The sequence below is a fragment of the Mauremys mutica genome, unplaced genomic scaffold (genome assembly GCF_020497125.1).
Source record: "Mauremys mutica isolate MM-2020 ecotype Southern unplaced genomic scaffold, ASM2049712v1 Super-Scaffold_100084, whole genome shotgun sequence".
Classification (NCBI taxonomy): domain Eukaryota; kingdom Metazoa; phylum Chordata; order Testudines; family Geoemydidae; genus Mauremys; species Mauremys mutica.
The window spans coordinates 618,703-637,216 of NW_025423260.1; the positions used below are offsets into that span (position 1 = coordinate 618,703).

The 18,514-nt window shown below is 46.1% G+C and overlaps 2 non-coding genes across 2 annotated transcripts; one reads left to right on the forward strand and one right to left on the reverse strand.

Annotated features, from left to right (window-relative positions):
* Positions 1-581: 581 nt before the first annotated feature.
* Positions 582-654, forward strand: TRNAV-AAC. Its single transcript has one exon. It is a non-coding gene; the product is annotated as a tRNA-Val (tRNA).
* A 1,388-nt stretch (positions 655-2,042) lies between these two features.
* On the reverse strand, positions 2,043-2,114 carry TRNAG-UCC. The gene has a single exon. It is a non-coding gene; the product is annotated as a tRNA-Gly (tRNA).
* Between the last annotated feature and the right edge of the window lie 16,400 nt (positions 2,115-18,514).

An 18,514-nucleotide genomic window follows, 5' to 3' on the forward strand; every position in this document is an offset into this window, starting at 1 on the left:
CTTTTTGTTTCAACTTTTCCTCCAGCCATCCCTCCCTCATTTCTCTTGATCTCTTGCTTCCTTTGTCCTTTCTCCTTTTCCCCTCCCAACACCAGGTTTTTTTCTCCTGCTGATAACAGCTCATGTTAACTGATCGCTCTCGTTATAGTGTGTATGGCAACACCCATTTTTTTCATGTTCTCTGTGTGTATATATATTTCCTACTGTATTTTTAACTGCATGCGTCCGATTAAGTGGGTTTTAGTCCACAAAAGCTTATGCTCAAATTCATTTGTTAGTCTCTATGGTGCCACATGTTCTCCTTGTTCTTTTTGCAGATAAATTAATGGAGGTTAAGTCCATTAATGGATATTAGCCAGGATGGGTAAGAAATGGTGTCCCTAGCCTCTGTTTGTCAGAGGGTGGAGATGGATGGCAGGAGAGAGATCACTTGATCATTACCTGTTAGGTTCAGTCCCTCTGGGGTACCTGGCATTGGCCACTGTTGGCAGATAGGATATGGGGATGGGTGGACCTTTGGTCTGACCCAGTCTGGCCATTCTTCTGTTCTTATGAAGGGAGGGGCAGAGCCTTGCAACAGAGTTTCTGTAGTGTAGTGGTTATCACATTTGCCTAACACGCAAAAGGTCCATGGTTCAAAACCAGGCAGAAACATGATGGCTTCCTTTTCCCAGCTCCTAGTGGCCTGTCCCTGCTGTTGTAGGAGCAGCAGTGATTTCTATGCTCAATAGGTCTGTTATACTTCCCCCATTCCCATTTTTGTCTCCTCTCCCTCTCTGAATGCCTGTGAAGTGGCTCCCCCCTCCCCCTCCCGCTCCCTCCTGCAATGCTTGTGGGATGAAGGGGCTGGTTGAACAGCTGGAAGATCAGAAGAGCTCCTAGATAGACAAGGTGTCTGGGACTCTCATTAGGCAGCGATCACACACCCAGAGCATGGACACTGCCCAAGGTGGAGTGTGACCCACCAGATGCAGCCAAGTCATCTCCAGTCGCAGGCCATGAGGAGCAGGTCCTTAAAAGGGGAAGGGGCCCTGTGCTCAGGAGTCACTCACAAGCTTGTACCTCCAGTGAATGCCCTTCGCCTGGACCGCCTGGCCAGTGGTTCGCCGCATTGCAGTTCATCGTGCCTCGGGAAGACTTACCTTCATCACACTGTCCATCACGGCACTGTGGGACACTTATCTTGCAGAATCCTGTGCCTGCCTCTTGGCTTCCCAGGGGTGGCTACTTGCAGCCCAGGAGAAGAAGGATGGTTCTGGTGAAAGGAAGACAAGCAAAGCACTGGGAGGAAATTTGGGTGTGGGCTCTGCGCTGGGGGTGGGGGTGGGGTGCAGGAGGGGTGGTGCAGCTCCCAAAGTGACCGGGACACACAACCCTCTGGCAGCAGCTCCTAGATGAGTGGGGCCAGGGGATCTCCATGTGCTGCTCTCTGCAGGTGCTGCCCCCAGAGCTCCCATTGGCTACAGTTCCTGGCCAATGGGAGCTGCAGAGTTGGTGCTCGGGGCAGGGGCAGCACGTGGAGACACTCCCCCCACTCCAGGGGATGCTGGGACATGCCAGCCACTTCTGGGAGCGGCACGGAGGGATGGAGGCAGAGTGGGCAGGGAGCCACCTCAGTGCTGCTGGCACATCTCTGCACACGCATTGGGGAGGGGAGCAGAGGGCCTCCATGTGCTGCCTGGGGTAGGGGCAGAGCACGGAGCTGCCTCCCCTCCCGGGTCTATTACAGGAGAGGGTGGGTGGGGTCTTTTGGCCTGCAAGGTGCAGCAGGTCGGACTAGATGATCACACTGGTCCCTTCTGTCCTTAAAGGCTCTGAGTCTAAAAGGGAGAGGGAACTAAAGGATTTTTTTTTAAATAAACCAAGCATTGTAATACCAGGATGACTCCAACTGCTTATTATATAGTCCCACCCCTTTCTTCCTCCACTGGGTGTTTAATGACCTGTTGGGATTTGGGACACTGGTTTTCTCATTCCATTGATAAACTGATACAATGTGACTGAAATTAAACCAATTCCCAGGGAAGGAATCATCACATCATTGCATTGGCTGGGAATCGAACCCAGGTCAACTGTTTGGAAGGCAGCTATGCTCACCACTATACCACCAATGCATCTGGTGAAAGTCTCTGATTTTTCACACTTGGTGTCTGGTCACCTTACTTCTCAGCATGAGGCAAATGTCTCTGTGGTCTCTGCCGTTCATGGTGGGGAGTTTCCCCACTGATAACAGTTCTTGCTGGGTTGGGGATGGGAGAGAGAAGAGGCGTTTATTCTGTTTCATTCCTCTCCATTTTCTGTTCCTCCCCTTCCCTTCCAGGGTCCTCCCTTCCATTTCAGACTGTGCAGTGACACCCTCCCCGCACCCAGGACTCTCGAGCCTCTGGAGCAGCACGATCCCATGAGATCCTCAGTGACCAAGGGTCTTTTCCAACTTCCAGGAGACCCCAGCTTGAGTCTAAAAGGAAGCTCTGTTCCTTCCTGGGGATCCTCTCTCCCTTCATGGAGATCAAGATCATGAAGCTTCTGCCTTGCCTCCTGGGTCTGAATTAATGTCCCATTTCCCACTATCTGCTCGAAAGAAACAAATGTTTCTAACCCAGGTGAGCGGCGTTAATTCAGCTGGAATCCTTCACTCACATTCCTTAGGCGATACAGACTCTCTGTGACACAGACTGACTGGGGTTCATCTCTGCATGTCCCCAATGGGGAAGGAAAGACACTGAGGGGGAAAGAAGAAGATGGACAGAAGGAGTCAAATGGGGCTAGACCAGAATAGGACATTTTCTGCCTGTTAAAATGTACTCGACTCTAATTGCTTAAAACAAAACAAAAACCCACCAGCTTCTGTTTGAACCATCAGCTTTTCACAGAGCAGCCAAAGTGGTGAAGCACAGACACACATAACCACCTACAGCCCAAGTTTGTCTAAGAAGCACCTATAGTGGCTCATGCAGGAGGAAATACAGCTGTGGGTGTGTGTTCAAGCCTCATCCAGAGCATTGGTTTTCATTAGCCACGGAGCTTCCCCCACTCGCTTTGCCCAATTCACATGGAAAGTGCCATGGGAGGGTGATGAGAGTAAATTCTAAACTCTGAAATGCGGCGGTTGGCCCAGAGATTGGGATAAGGGGTTTGAAGAGAAAAAGCTCTAAGAGTATAAAACCAGACAGTCTCCAGGGGCAGGTTCAGTACAGCGCCTCAACAGGGAGCCATTTGCGGGAGGGGGTTTCACTCCCTCTGTTCAATGTCCTGAGAGGTATTTTAAGGTGAAGATAACGCCATGGCTAACAGGTGACTGGCATGTCCTGGGTTAAAGAAAGGAAGTGACCTGGGTTAATAGAAGATTTGCATTACTGTCACTGTCTGACCCCCCTTCAGTGCGGAGCAGGTGTGTACGTTGCTGTGTGGAACGCACAGACTCCTGCAGAGCAGGGGCAGCTGTTTCCTTGACAGAGAGCCTGGCACTTAGGAGACTTTCTTGAGTTGCTGTTTTGAAGCAATTCAATAAAATAATGGTGGAGCTACACTGTCCAGTCCAAAATTTCAGCCCTCTAGTGCAAAAACACTATTTTAGGATCTAAACAGGAGGCTTTCAGTGCTAGGACACCTGACCCGAGAGCTCAGAAGGGGGCGTAACAGCTGCTGACTCTGAGGGTCCCGGGCTAAATCCACTTGCAGGGGGAAGTGTTTTGATTTATTTGATTGATAATGAGCACCAGCTACCAGGGGAGAAGCCCTGGGAGTCGCTGCCACTCCAGCTGCGGCCCCCTCCCCCCCCGAATTTTGCCTAGGGCGCCCGAAACCCTGGCGCCGCTCCTGGCTGTTCTTATGTTCTAACTGCTGTTATGAAAGAGACGATCTTCCAGGCTACACAGAACTGAAGAAGGGTGCTGGGTTATCTCCACAGCTTGTCTCTTTCACCAACAGAGGTTGGTCCTCTGCAAGCTCTTACCCTCACCCGCCTTGTCTCTCTTGAATAGCGTAGCTGAAGTCGAAGTATCTTAGATCGATTTACCTCTCGTCCTCACAGCGCAGGATCGACGTCTGCGGCTCCCCCTGTCAACTCCGCTACCGCCGTTCGCACTGGTGGAGTTCTGGAGTCGACAGGAGCACTTTCGGGGATCGATATATCATGTCTAGATGAGATGCGATATAACGATCCACGAGAAATCAATCGCTACCTGCCGATACAGCGGGTAGCCTAGATGTACCCACAAAGCGAAGAACACATGTTCCATGATTTCATAGGGCAGAGTTTTATGCAATAGGGAACTTTCCCTGTGTGAATTTGACAGGTGGATCAACATTGAGACACATTGTGACCCTTCTCAGGGAGCTGAGGGCTGTGAATCTCTTGTTGCCACCTATAATAATAATAATAATTAGAGATATACCAATCTCCTAGAACGGGAAGGGACCTTGAAAGGTCACTGAGTCCAGCCACCTGCCTTCACTAGCAGGACCAATTGTTGCCCCAGATCCCTATGTAGTCCCCTCAAGGACTGAACTCACAACCCTGACAGGTTAACAGGCCAATGCTCAAACCACTGAGCTATCCCTCCCCCTGACCTACCACTAGGAAGAGGGAGTTTTCCATTTGGATGTTAGTGACCAAACTCACCAGCCTGCTGGAACTCAGGCACCCTCCTCTGAGCTACAGCAGCCACCCTAACCTCTGAGTTCCTTCAATGTGTCCCCCTCTGGGGTCCAGCCCGGATCACCAGATACTCAGTGAAATCCCAGATCCTCTCTTCCCCAAGTATCTCAGGTTACTAGTTTTACTGTGGACCATTGCTACTGTATCTCACACAGCACCTGAGTACAGTTATCGAACAAGCAAAAAATGTATTTAACAATGGATAGAGATTTAAAGAAACAAATGTGAGTGATGGAAACCAACTGTGACCAACTAAACAGAGGCAGAAAATGATAGAAGAGAAAGGCCAGCACAAAAAACAAACAGAGAGAGGAACAATAAGATACTAAAAGGACAATGCTTGGAACTCTCCCTTTCTCTCAGTCTTTGGATTGATGGGTACTAGAGCTGTAGCAACAGTTGAGGAACCAGGGTAAATTAAATCTAATTAACTTTTCAAGATTAGCCATCATTTCCTGTATGACTAAAAAAACACAAAAACAAGACAACTTTCAGTTTTCCAAAATAATTCACATTATCACACAGTCTCTTACTCTTTAACCAATAACTTCACTTATCATTTCATTTTAATTGGTAACAACAACATATTCAAAGATCACAAATTCTTTTCATATATGTTAGGGCTTGGCTACACTTGAGAGTTGCAGCGCTGGGAGTTACAGCGCTGGTTGTGCAGCTGTGTAGGAACAGCGCTGGTGTGTGGCCACACTCACAGCTACCAGCGCTGCAGTGTGGCCACATTTGCAGCACTGTTGGGAGTGATGCATTATGGGCAGCTATCCCAGCGTTCAAGTGGCAGCAACCTGCTTTTCAAAAGAGGGGGGTGGGGTGTAGTGTGACAGGGAGCGGGGGAGGGAGAGAGAGAGAGTGTGTGGATTTTTAGAGCTGACACTGTGTATTAGCTCCCTGCCCTGAAAATCAGAAAATTTTCCAAACCCCTTATTCTGCAAACAGCCTGCAGACCAGATAAGAAGCATGGACTTTCTCCCCCCCGTTTCTCTCATCAAACACTCAACCCCTGTGAATGAGGTAGGCAGGGGGTTCTCTCATTTGATTGTTCACAGTCACTTACAGATTGATCACAGCAAACAGGAGCTGTGTTTGTTTAGATAAGCAGCTCCTGAGTTCACAACAAAACAAAGAGAGGCTGCATAACAAAACAAAAGAGAGTAATTTACTTTAAAGCATTCTGGGATATCTCCTAATACCCTGGAGGCCAACAACAGCGCTGGTGTGTGTCCACACTTGATGAGCAGCGCTGGATCACCAGCGTTGCACTCGTTATACCCCAAGCAGACCAGGTGTTCAGCCAGCGCTGCAGCCAGGGAGTTGCAGCGCTGGATGTGCCTTGCAGGTGTGGACAGTTACTAATTGCAGCGCTGGAAAGCCTCCACCAGCACTGCAACTCACAAGTGTAGCCAAGCCCTTAGTTTGCTTTTAATCCCCATTGCCAATAACTGAACCCTTGTTCTTATTGTGGTTTGTCCCAACGTCGGTCCCAACCACTTCTGTGAGTTCATATATCTCAGGATCTTCTGCCATATGTGTTGGTAGAAGGGGTCTTCTATGTCGGAATGTTTGCATTATGGAGAAAAATACCTCTCTTTTCACATTTTTTAATCTTTCAAAGTAGGAGGAGGCAGAGAAGTAATGTAAATGCATAAAACACAAGAGAAACCTCTCTGGTCTACACTAAAGACATTTATCGGGATAACTATATTGCTTAGGGGTGTGAAAAATCCACACAGCTGAGAAACGTAGTTACACAGCCCTAACCCCCTGTGTAGATAGTGCTACATGAGCGGGAGAACTTCTCCTGCCAACATAGCCACCGCCGCTTGTGGGGGCTGGACTAATCAAGTCCGATGGGAGAAATCTCTCTCATTGGCTTAGAGCATCTGTTATTGCAGTGCTACAGCAGCACAGCTACATTGGTGCAGCTGTGCCAACATCAGCTTAATTGTGTAGCCACAGCGTCAGACACAAAACCATAGAATCAGGACTCAACATGCGTGTATCTGGAAGTCTGAAATTGGAGGCTGACAAATGCATTGCCTCATTGGTTACCATCATTTCTACAGCCTGAAAGTCCTTGTTACCCAATCAGGCAGCCAGTTTGGGATCCACAGGGAAGGACTGTCCTATGAAGCACTCTCTTTGCATCCAAACAGTGAAGGATGACTGTTCTCAATCTAACTCTGGCATACTTTGGAAGTGTAATCAGTAACACTGAACTAGGAAGTGGAGTTGTACAAACAATTTTCCTTGGGTCACCATAGCTTCCTTTACTGGGGTGGAAACCAAGAACTGGGTGTGGAATCTTTCAACCTCAGCTCTTTCCAAATCCTTGGTTTTGGATAGGGTAGATTTACACTTCTCTGAAGAAGAATACTTTACAAAACCACTTGAAATCTCAGCAGTGTAAATGAGGAATGGCTTCCTGAAACATGCCCAGCTTTTCTTTAATTCAGTGGCACAGGTCCAGGGAAGGGACTGGATCCAGGCCTGGATCAGAATCTTCGTTAGTTACCAGAGCTGGAGATTCTATTCAAACATGGCTATTTTGCTGAAGATATTACATTTTCAACACTGGTTTCATTTTATACACATCTTTAGCACCTACAAAAGGATAAATTCAACCAAAAACTTCACTTCTATTTCCTCAACATCTATGTCATGAAGGGCTGCATTTCCCATAGCATAGGATTAGCTAGGAGAGATCTTCTGTAGGGCCTGGGTTACAAATGGTCTGGGAACCAGACAGACGGGCATTTTGCCTAGTTCAAAACCACTTACCATGGAATTCTCTTCCCAGATCATTGGAGACAATATTGCCTTAAACAACTGAAATACACTGTGATCAGATGCACTTCCTTCAGTTAGTTGGGGTTCTGCTGTTGTTCACCATTTCTGAGTGGAGATTTTAAATCACTGCTGTTTCTTTGTGAGCCTGTCCAGTAAATTAGAGAGTTCTCTCCTGTTGATAGAACTGCACTTCAGCTTTCTCCATGTCATCATGGAGGGATGGGGAAAAAGCAAAGCTGAAATAATAAATGAGGACTTTAGCAAAGGGTCATTGTCTTAAATTCTTCAATAAATCTGAGCTACACCCTACCAAACTGAACTAATATCCAATTGGGTGACCAAACAGCCTTCAGGAAAGATAGAAACCCACATCACAGAGAGAGAATACATGACAAAGAAAGTGTCAAGTGAAATTCCAGAGCAGGTTACATCTGATTATTCAGAATTGGGACAAGAGAATCTCCCATCACATTCTCCTCTGATCCATTCAAACCTGCTTCCCTCATCCCTGTCTCAATAGTCAGTTATGTTATTTACAAATGTTTTAGTATCCTAGCATGCCCATAATGAGGGAAAAACAGCCCTCTTGCCAGAAGTGGCTTTACAATAGATGGAACCTGGAATTTAAACTCTAAATGATCACACTGTATTTGGGATCCATTTGAATTCCCCTTCCAGGTCTTTGACACTTTCATCTCCAGTCATAGCGACTCTGATATAGGATTAAAGAAGTCAAAACATTATCTGCAAGCACAGACAACGGAGAATGCTTCATCACATGACACTTTGAGAAGTGGATGGATAGAATGTGATGAAGATAAACTCTACCTGGCTCAGGCAAAAGGTAACAGTTCTGCAGTGAAGGGGAAGGAGGGAATCTTTGAGTCACCCCATCTCCTTCTAGTGTCACAGAAGCTGAAATTATACTTTTTTCCTGCCCCTGCTCCTCTTCATTTACATATAATTTGAAAAATTCCCAAGATAACTGCTCTTCAGCACAACCCAGAGCAACGTGACAACAACTGGCAAGGATACAATCTGTATCACTGGTGACTCTAACAATAACTTTGCAATAGGAGGAATGGTATAAAAGTGATGCTCCCTGGTTCCTCATAGGAAGGGCACACTCCAACTACTTATGGGACAATAGAAAGGACAAATAGGTCCATCTCAAAAGAGGGCGAACTGCAAAAGGCAAAAATGGGCCACTCATCTGGACAAGCTGAGGGATAACGGTGCTGCAAACAGTTCAAAGAGCTTTAAAAGTTACTATGTGGGAATCAGGAAAAGTATTAAAAAACAAAGTATTGATAGCCCTAGAGATTTTTACAATGCTGATCTCTCTTGTAGAGTCTCTGATGGCTAACATGGGCTGAGTGCCAAGAGAAGGTTTTCCCACACTCACTGCATTCATAGGGCCTCTCCCCCGTGTGAATTCTTTGATGGCTAATAAGGTGCGAGCTGCGATTGAAGATTTTCCAGCACTCACTGCATTCGTAGGGTCTTTCCCCTCTGTGGATTGTTTGATGACGAATAAGGTGTGAGCTGCGACTGAAGGTTTTACAACACTCAAGGCATTCGTAGGGTCTTTCCCCTGTGTGGATTCTCTGATGAACAGAAAGGGCTGATATTTGAGTGAAGCTTTTCCCACACTCACGGCATTCGTAGGGTCTTTCCCCTGTGTGGATCCTCTGATGTTTAGAAAGGGCTGAGCTGTCAGTGAAGCTTTTCCCGCACTCACTGCATTCATAGGGCCTCTCATCTGTGTGGATTCTCTGATGAACAGAAAGGGCTGATCTTTGAGTGAAGCTTTTCCCACACACTCTGCATTCATAGGGCCTTTCCCCCGTGTGGATTCTCTTGATGAACAGAAAGGGGTGATCTTTGAGTGAAGCTTTTCCCACACTCTCTGCACTCATAGGGCCTCTCATCTGTGTGGATTCTCTGATGAACAGAAAGGGCTGATCTGTGAGTGAAGCTTTTCCCACAGTCACTGCATTCGTAGGACCTGTCCCCTGTGTGGATTCTCTGATGTCTAGAAAGGTGTGAGCTGTTAGTGAAGGTTTTCCCACACTCATGGCATTCATAGGGCCTCTCCCCCGTGTGGATTCTCTGATGTTGAGAAAGGGCTGAACTCTTAGTGAAGCATTTTCCACACTCACAGCATTTATACGGCCTCTCCCCCGTGTGAATTCTTTGATGGCTAATAAGGTTTGAGCTGCGATTGAAGGCTTTCCCGCACTCACTGCATTCGTAGGGTCTTTCCCCTCTGTGGATTGTTTGATGACTAATAAGGTGCGAACTGCGATTGAAGGTTTTCCCACACTCAGGGCATTTGTAGGGCCTCTCCCCTGTGTGGATTCTCAGATGAACAGAAAGGCTTGATCTGTGAATGAAGTTTTGCCCACACTCAGTGCATGTATTTTTTCTCTTTCGTTTAAGGATTTCCTGTTGTGTTGTGGTTTCCATGAGGACCTTCTGAGTTCCCCAACAGGAAATAAATTTACCCAATTTCTCCCCTGGCTGGTTTCCTTGCTCTCTTTCTGGTCTGTGCTGAATCTCCCAGGAGTTTCCCTGCTCAGGACTCCTGGACACATTCCTTTTTGATCTTTGTGATAATGCTCCGTGTTTATCCACTTGCTCAACATTTTTCTGCTGAGAATTGTGCTCTTCTTTCTCACGGACCATTGCATCATCTGCTGTGACAGAGACAGAAACCTCAAACAGGGATGGAACAGGAAAGACCAAACCAAAACAAGTGCTGGAGGGAGGTCAAATAAAAATCAGGAGCTGAACTCCCCCAAACTCTTCCCACAAACAATCCAGGAAGTGTAGGGAACAATTTCCTGGTGCAACTGCTGGAGGAACCAACTAGGGGAAAAGCTCTTCTTGACCTGCTGCTCACAAACAGGGAAGAAATAGTAGAGGAAGCAATAGTGGATGGGAACCTGGGAGACAGTGACCATGAGGTGGTCGAGTTCAGGATCCTGACACAAGGAAGAAAAGAGAGCAGTAGAACAGAGACCCTGGACTTCAGAAAACCAGACTTCGACTCCCTCAGGGAACTGATGGGCAAGGTCCCCTGGGAGAATAACATGACGGGAAAAGGAGTCGAGGAAAGCTGGCTGTATTTTAAAGAATCCTTATTGAGGTTGCAGGAACAAACCATCCCGATGTGTAGGAAGAAAAGTAAATATGGCAGGCGACCAGCTTGGCTTAACAGTGAAATCCTTGCTCGTCTTAAACACAAAAAAACAGCTTACAAGAAGTGGAAGAGTGGACAAATAACCAGGGAGGAGTATAAAAGTATTGCTCAGGCATGCAGGAGTGAAATTAGGAAGGCCAAATCACACTTGGAGTTGCAGCTAGCCGGAGATGTTAGGAGTAACAAGAAGGGTTTCTTCAGGTATGTTAGCAACAACAAGAAAGTCAAGGAAAGTGTGGGCCCCTTGCTGAATGAGGGAGGGAACCTAGAGACAGAGGATGTGGAGAAAGCTAGTGTACTCAATGCTTTTTTTGCCTCTGTCTTCACAGACAAGGTCAGTTCCCAGACAGCTGTACTCTGCAGCACGGTATGGGGAGGAGGTGACCAGCTCTCTGTAGAGAAAGAAGTAGTTCGGGACTATTTAGAAAAGCTGGATGAGCACAAGTCCATGGGGCCGGATGCACTGCATCCGAGGGTGCTAAAGGAGTTGGCTGATGAGACTGCAGAGCCATTGGCCATTATCTTTGAAAAATCATGGTGATCGGGGGAGGTCCCGGATGACTGGAAAAAAGCTAATGTAGTGCCCATCTTTAAAAAAGGGAAGAAGGAAGATCCAGGGAACTACAGGCCAATCAGTCTCACCTCAGTCCCTGGAAAAATCATGGAACCAATTCTGAACCACTTAAAGGAGGGGAAAGTGATCAGGAACAGTCAGCATGGATTCACCAAGGGCAAGTCATGCCTGACTAACCTAATTGCCTTCTATGATGAGATAACCGGCTCCGTGGATGAGGAGAAAGCAGTGGATGTGCTATTTCTGGACTTTAGCAAAGCGTTTGATACAGTCTCCCACAGTATTCTTGCCAGCAAGTTAAAGAAGTATGGGCTGGATAAATGGATAGTAAGGTAGATAGAAAACTGGCTAGAAGGTGGGGCTCAACGGGTAGTGATCAATGGTTCCATGTCTAGTTGGCAGCCAGTATCAAGTGGAGTGCCCCAAGGGTCGGTCCTGGGGCCGGTTTTGTTCAATATCTTCATTAACGATCTGGAGGATAGTGGGCTGCATCCTCAGCAAGTTTGCAGATGACACTAAACTGGGAGGAGTGGTTGATACGCTGGAGGGTAGGGATAGGATACAGAGGGACCTAGACAAATTGGAGGACTGGGCCAAAAGAAACATGAGGAGGTTCAACAAGGACAAGTGCAGAGTCCTGCACTTAGGACGGAAGAATCCCATGCACTGCTACAGACTAGGGACCGAATGGCTGGGCAGCAGTTCTGCAGAAAAGGACCTAGAGGTTACGGTGGACGAAAAACTGAATATGAGTCAACAGTGTGCCCTTGTTGCCAAGAAGGCTAATGGCATTTTGGGTTGTATAAGTACGGGCATTTCCAGCAGATCGAGGGATGTGATCATTCCCCTCTATTCAGCACTGGTGAGGCCTCATTTGGAGTACTGTGTCCAGTTTTGGGCCCCACACTACAAGAAGGATGTGGATAAATTGGAGAGAGTCCAGCGGAGGACAACAAAAATGATTAGGGGGCTGGAGCACATGACTTCTGAGGAGAGGCTGAGGGAACTGGGATTGTTTAGTCTGCAGAAGAGAAGAATGAGGGGGCATTTGATAGCTGCTTTCAACTACCTGAAAGGGGGTTCCAAAGAGGATGGATCTAGACTGTTCTCAGTGGTAGAAGATGACAGAACAAAGAGTAATGGTCTCAAGTTGCAGTGGGAAAGGTTTAGGTTGGACATTAGAAAAAACTTTTTCACTAGTAGGGTGGTGAAGCACTGGAATGGGTTACCTAGAGAGGTGGTGGAATCTCCTTCCTTAGAGGTTTTCAAGGTCAGGCTTGACAAAGCCCTGGCTGGGATGATTTAGTTGGGTTTGGTCCTGCTTTGAGCAGGGGGTTGGACTAGACACCTCCTGAGGTCCCTTCCAACCCTGAGATTCTATGATTCTAAATAAGAGAGAGGAGGGGATCAATTGAGCCTTCACATCCCATCCAAATACGCAGGGGGAAGGGAGGAAGCTACTGCCTGGTGTCTGCTAGGATCTATAGGAAGCCATGAGCTATATTTACCCTGAGGATATGACCCCTGCTAGGGACAATAATGAACTGAGACACCTCCCCAAGGGCTTTGTAGGGCATCCCAGATGTTTCCTTCAGGCACTTACAGATTCTGAGGTGGTTTAATGTTTCCTCACCTGTGCGGGGAGCTCTCAGGATCTCTCTTTCCTCTGAACCCTGGAGGTCTGGGACGCATGGCTCTTCCCCTTGTTCCAGCTGGGAGATCACATCAGGCTGGGTAACAGAAAACCCTGCTCAGATGAAAGAAAACAAAGGAATTCAGGTATCAGAGGGGTAGCCGTGTTAGTCTGGTTCTGTAGAAGCAGCAAAGAATCCTGTGGCACCTTATAGACTAACAGACGTTTTGCAGCATGAGCTTTCGTGGGTGAATACCCACTTCTTCGGATGCAAGACTTTCAGGAAGCAAGGAATTCAGTTGATTTCATAAGACTTTGTCATAAAAAACATTCTATTAATTTAACTTCAGTGCTTAGTGTGACCTGGTGGGCCAGAGGCAGGTCTCACTGAAAATGCCAAGATCAGGGCAGGCTGAAAAAGGGATCACCCACTTGGGTTATGAGATTTTACAGTATGAGATTACGGAAAAAGTTACAATTCTGGGGAACACCCACAGAGTAGTTCCTCGGAAACAGCAAGGCAAACAGCTGGTCGAACAGCCATTCTCCTGCAGGGGGAAGGTGTGAAGAAGACATTTACATTCCATCACAGGGACCTCTTGAAGCTGTTGTGGAAAACAACCACACGATTGATTTTGAATCAGCTCAGCCTGAGGCTCTTTTCTTGGTTAAAAGTGCGCAGGGGGTGACAGCTATTGGAATACTGTCCCCCTGAGCTAAAAACCACACAAGGCTTTTAAAGCTTAAAACCACAATCAATGGCACATACGTTGCACGTTAATTTCCTTATTTGGAATATATTGCAAAATATGATGCAGGTCAAAAGCAAGCTGAACAATCAGTTTTCCATATTCGGCCTTTCCTGTTCTTGTTATTCCTAGTCTAGTTTGTGGTTTGACTTTTCTAACACTTCCACTGTGGTTACGTTTCACAAGCTCAGTTACTGCAAATCAGTGTGTTTGGGGACTTTCCACTTCACCTCCTTAGGCCCCTTATGCACACAAAGCCATTGTTCCCCAATTTGGGGGATTTTCCATTCCACTTTGCCTTTCTATGCCCTTTACACAGAGAAGCAAGCTCAGCTAATACTTCAGGCCTACTAGCTTGACCAAAGCTCCAAAGCTCTTTCTGTAGACTTTCCCTCACAATTCTCATATCTCCGACAGACAGCCTGGCACCATGACTCAGCTGAGAACTGAAGTTGTTTCTAGTACAAAGGACTGAATTATAAAAAGAGGTGAGGAAAATGCTTCAGACTCTCTCTCTCCCCTTTCCCTCTGCTCGTGACAACTCCTGAAGAGCTGAACGTGGGAGGCAGGGGTGGGTTAGGCCGAGTCCTGGCTGAAAGGAAAACCAGCCTGTCTCAGCACATGGCGAGAGAAACATTTGCCTTGTTTCAGCTTGTTAACTTAGACATTAGTTTGTGTTTTATCTTGCATTTCTTTTGTAAAAAATTCTGAGCTTTATGCCTCATTATCTGTATCTTAAAATATTTTTTTGATTGTTAACTATCTTGTTTTATTCTTTATCTAACCAGTGTGTTTGTATTAAAGTGTGTTGGAAACTCCATCTGGGATAACAAGGCTGGCACATGTCATTTTCCACTGATGAAATGACAGACTTCATATGAGCTTGCGTTGTTCAGGAGTGTGCTGGACAGGGAAAGATGCACATTTCTGGGAGAAGTCTGGGAACAGAGAATTTTCTGGGGTTCTCCTGTGCTGCACTGTAACTTGTGAGTCACTGATTAGCAGGTATCAGAGGGGTAGACATGTTAGTCTGGTTCTGTAAAAGCAGCAAAGAATCCTGTGTCACCTTATAGACTAACAGACGTTTTGCAGCATGAGCTTTCGTGGGTGAATACCCACTTCTTCGGATGCAAGAGTGGAAATTTCCAGGGGCAGGTATATATAAGCAAGCAAGAAGCAAGCTAGAGATAACGAGGTTAGATCAATCAGGGAGGATGAGGCCCTGTTCTAGCAGTTGAGGTGTGAAAACCAAGGGAGGAGAAACTGGTTCTGTAATTGGCAAGCCATTCACAGTCTTTGTTTAGCCCTAAACTGATGGTGTCAAATTTGCAAATGAACTGAAGCTCAGCAGTTTCTCTTTGAAGTCTGGTCCTAAAGTTTTTTTGCTGGAGGATGGCCACCTTCAGATCTGCTATTGTGCGGCCAGGGAAGTTGAAGTGTTCTCCTATAGGTTTTTGTATATTGCCATTCCTAATGTCTGATTTGTGTCCATGTATCCTTTTCCTTAGAGACATCTTCTTCATCTGGACCCATGGGAAGGAGACTCTGGAAAAATTCCACCACGATTTCAACAGCTTCCACCCCTCCATCAACCTCAGCCTGGACCAATCTGCACGGAAGGTCCACTTCCTAGACACCACGGTGCAAATAAGTGATGGTCACATTAACACCACCCTATACCGAAAACCTACCGACCGCTATGCCTATCTTCATGCCTCCAGCTTCCATCCCGGACACATCACAAGATCCATTGTCTACAGCCAAGCACTCAGGTACAACCGTATCTGCTCTAACCCCACAGACAGAGACCAGCACCTAGAAAATCTCCATCAAGCATTCTCAAGACTACAGTACCCGCACGAGGAAATAAGGAAACAGATCAACAGAGCCAGACGTGTACCCAGAAGCCTCCTACTGCAAGATAAACCCAAGAAAGAAACCAACAGGACTCCACTGGCCATCACATACAGCCCCCAGCTAAAGCCCCTCCAACGCATCATCAGGGATCTACAACCCATCCTGGACAATGATCCCAAACTTTCACAGGCCTTGGGTGGCAGGCCAGTCCTCCCCCACAGACAACCTGCCAACCTGAAGCATATTCTCACCAATAACTGCACACCGCACCAGAGTAACTAACTCAGGAACCAATCCATGCGACAAACCTCGATGCCAACTCTGCCCACATATCTACACCAGCAACACCATCACAGGACCTAACCAGATCAGCCACACCATCACCGGTTCATTCACCTGCACGTCCACCAATGTAATATACGCCATCATATGCCAGCAATGCCCCTCTGTTATGTACATCGGCCAAACTGGACAGTCTCTAAGGAAAAGGATACATGGACACAAATCAGACATTAGGAATGGCAATATACAAAAACCTGTAGGAGAACACTTCAACTTCCCTGGCCGCACAATAGCAGATCTGAAGGTGGCCATCCTCCAGCAAAAAAACTTTAGGACCAGACTTCAAAGAGAAACTGCTGAGCTTCAGTTCATTTGCAAATTTGACACCATCAGTTTAGGGCTAAACAAAGACTGTGAATGGCTTGCCAATTACAGAACCAGTCTCTCCTCTCTTGGTTTTCACACCTCAACTGCTAGAACAGGGCCTCATCCTCCCTGATTGATCTAACCTCGTTATCTCTAGCTTGCTTCTTGCTTGCTTATATATACCTGCCCCTGGAAATTTCCACTCTTGCATCCGACGAAGTGGGTATTCACCCACGAAAGCTCATGCTGCAAAACGTCTGTTAGTCTATAAGGTGCCACAGGATTCTTTGCTGCTTTTACAGAACCAGACTAACACGGCTACCCCTCTGATACTATTCCTTTTTAAATAATTCCTAACATCCTGTTTGCTTTTTTGACTTCCGCTGCACACTGCTGGATGTCTTCAGAGAACTATCCACAATGACAAAAAGATCTTTTTCTTGATTAGCCTAATTTTGCCCCCCATCATATTGTATGTATAATTGGGGTTATTTTTTCCAATGTGCATTACTTTACATTTATACACATTTGCCATTTTGCTGCCCAGTCACTTAGTTTTGTGAGATGTTTTTGAAGTTCTTCACAGTTTGCTTTGGTCTTAACTATCTTGAGCAGTTTAGTATTGTGACGTTATTGATATAATCTGGGACCATATAGAACATGATTGCAACCAAGGTCCTGACTGATCCATCCCAGAGGAGGATGTACTCCAGAGACTTGATTTGAACCTGCAGTTTACTCCATCACTGCTACAAGCCTGAACTAAGAACTTTGCCATTACTGCATGTAATTGATTCCATTTAACCAATTCTAGCTCTCATCTCTATCCTTTTTCCTTTTATGAAAAAAATCTTTAGATTTTAGATTCTAAAGGATTGGCAACAGTGTGATTTGTGGGTGAGATCTGATGTGTACATTGACCTCGGTCTGGGACTTGATTCTTTGGGATCGAGAGAACCTTTTACTTTTATTGGGGTGTTGGTTTTCATAACCATTCATCCCCAGGACGAGTGCACTGGTGGGGATACTGGAAGACTGGAGTGTCTAAGGGAATTGCTTGTGTGACTTGTGGTTAACCAGTGGGGTGAAACCAAAGTCCTGTTTGGCTGGCTGGTTTGGTTTGCCTTGCCTTAGAGGTGGAAAAATCCCAGCCTTGGGCTGTAACTGCCCTGTTTTAAGCGATTCGTCACTCTCAGTTGGGTCCCACCAGAACCGCATCGTCACAAGTATCATCTGCAAACTTTGCCACCTCTCTGTTTACCCCTTTCTCCAGATCATTTATGAATACGTTGAATAGGATTGGTCCTAGGCCTGACCCTTGGGGAACACCACTAGTTACTCCTCTCCATTCTGAAAATTTACCATTTATTCCTACCCTTTGTTCCCTGTCTTTTAACCAGTTCTCAATCCATGAAAAGATCTTCCCTTTTATCCCGTGATAACATAATTTATGTAAGAGCCTTTGGTGAGGGACCTTGTCAAAGGCTTTCTGGAAATCTAAGTACACTATGTCCACTGGATCCCCCTTGTCCACATGTTTGTTGACACCTTCAAAGAACTCTAATAGATTAGTAAGACATGATTTCCCTTTACAGAAACCATATTGACTTTTGCTCAACAATTTTTGTTCTTCTATGTGCCTGACAATTTTATTCCTTTACTATTGTTTCAACTAATTTGCCTGGTACAGACATTAGACTTACCAGTCTGCAACTGCCAGGATCGCCTCTAGAGCCCTTTTTAAATATTGGCGTTACATTAGCAATCTTCCAGTCATTGGGTACAGAAGCCGATTTAAAGACAGGTTACAAACCATAGCTAATAGTTCCCCAATTTCACATTTGAGTTCCTTCAGAACTCTTGGTAAATACCATCTGGTTCTGGTGACTTGTTACAGTTAAGTTTATCAAGTAGTTCCAAAACCTGCTCTAGTGACACTTCAATCTGTGGCAGTTCCTCAGATTTGTCACCCACAAAAGGTTTGGGAATCTCACCAACATCCTCAGCCATGAAGACTGAAGCAAAGAATCCATTTAGTTTCTCTCCAATGACTTTCTCGTCTTTAAGGGCTGCTTTTGTATCTCAATCGTCCAGTGGCCCCACTGGTTGTTTAGCAGGCTTCCTGCTTTTGATGTACTTAAAAAACATTTTATTACCTTTTGAGTTTTTGGCTAGCCCCTTGTTCAAACTCCTCTTTGGCTTTTCTTATTACATTTTTACACTTAATTTGGTAGTGTTTATGCTCCTTTCTATGTACCTCACCAGGATTTGACTTTCACTTTTTAAAAGATGCCTTTTTATCTCTCACTGCTTCTTTTTTATCGTCGTTAAGCCACGTTGACTCTTTCTTAGTTCTTTTGCTGTGTATTTTAATTTGGGGTAT